Raw genomic sequence first — 1,193 nt, 5'->3', positions numbered from 1 at the left:
TGAGCCAGAGCCACTTCTCTCCTCCAGGATGGGGGAAGCTAGCAGTGGCAGCTTACTCCCATCTTCCCAGTTCCTGCTCTTCTAGCACCTGAGCAGCTAATCTAACTCGGCTTGTCTGGGCTGCAGTCAGGAATTCATCTCTCTATACCAGACAGCTGGGGCCTTCTTATTCCTGCCTTCTTGGCTGCCAAACTAGCAACATACAGTAAAATGAGATAAAACAAGCCATGTTTCTCAGTACTACTGCCTAAAAGTACATTGGACCACTTATTTTGATAAGGCCATTCCTCTTGCTCGTCCGTCCTTGTGACTGTCCAAGCCTTCAAGCACCTACTGGAGACCTACATCAATTCCTTATCTTCCATACCACACACTGAAGCAGCTAAAAACAACCTTTCCACTACTCTTAAGGCCTGTTATGGTGCGAGCAAGTGTCTTACATCAGAAGCTCACATGATGAAAAAAAAAGTTGTACTTTCACCTTTCTGTAAATACAATTTGTGCATCCATCTGTTCTCACCTGGATGCACTAATGTAACTTACAAAACAAAACCTGCCATTTCATTCTCTACCCTTCCAAAAATAAGCACTAATGTACCACTCTTGCTAAAGTAGAATGCCTTCCACTTCACACTGACATCACTTTTTTCCTATGACATGCTGTTTTTAGACAGGAAGATCATTCTCTCCATTTCAAGGTATGCACCCTACATTCATGAAAACCTAGCTGCAAAATCATACCATATCATTACTTTGCATCTTAGCTTAAACCCTTCACCTATGCTGAACCTAAATTATGGAATTCAATACTGCCTTCATGTATTCCCTCAAGTCTTTGTTTTCCTTCCTGAGATCCCTAAAAATGTGTCACCTTTCTCTGTATTTAGCAATCTGTATTAGAAGTACTGATGGATGGCTGAAAAGTTCTCCAGTCTGAAGGAGAATAATTTTTCCTCAGTTATTTACGCTCTTCTCTTTTATGAATGATTTACCTCATATTTTTGGGTTTAACTGGCTCATCAAAATATTTCTTTTATGATTACTTTAAAAGGAACCATTCCGTTACGTCACAGAAATTTAGATCCATAGACCAAGTATATCTGATGCCATTTATGGAATGGTTTGGAAGGGCAGGTATATCTCGCAGAGGATACCACTGCTCTGGAAAAGACTCCCTATTTATGTAAATTAAA

The sequence above is a fragment of the Protopterus annectens genome, chromosome 15.part0, assembly GCF_019279795.1.
Source record: "Protopterus annectens isolate FY-2018-M chromosome 15.part0, PAN1.0, whole genome shotgun sequence".
Taxonomy (NCBI): Eukaryota; Metazoa; Chordata; order Ceratodontiformes; family Protopteridae; genus Protopterus; species Protopterus annectens.
Note: the sequence above shows the minus strand (reverse complement) of the source record.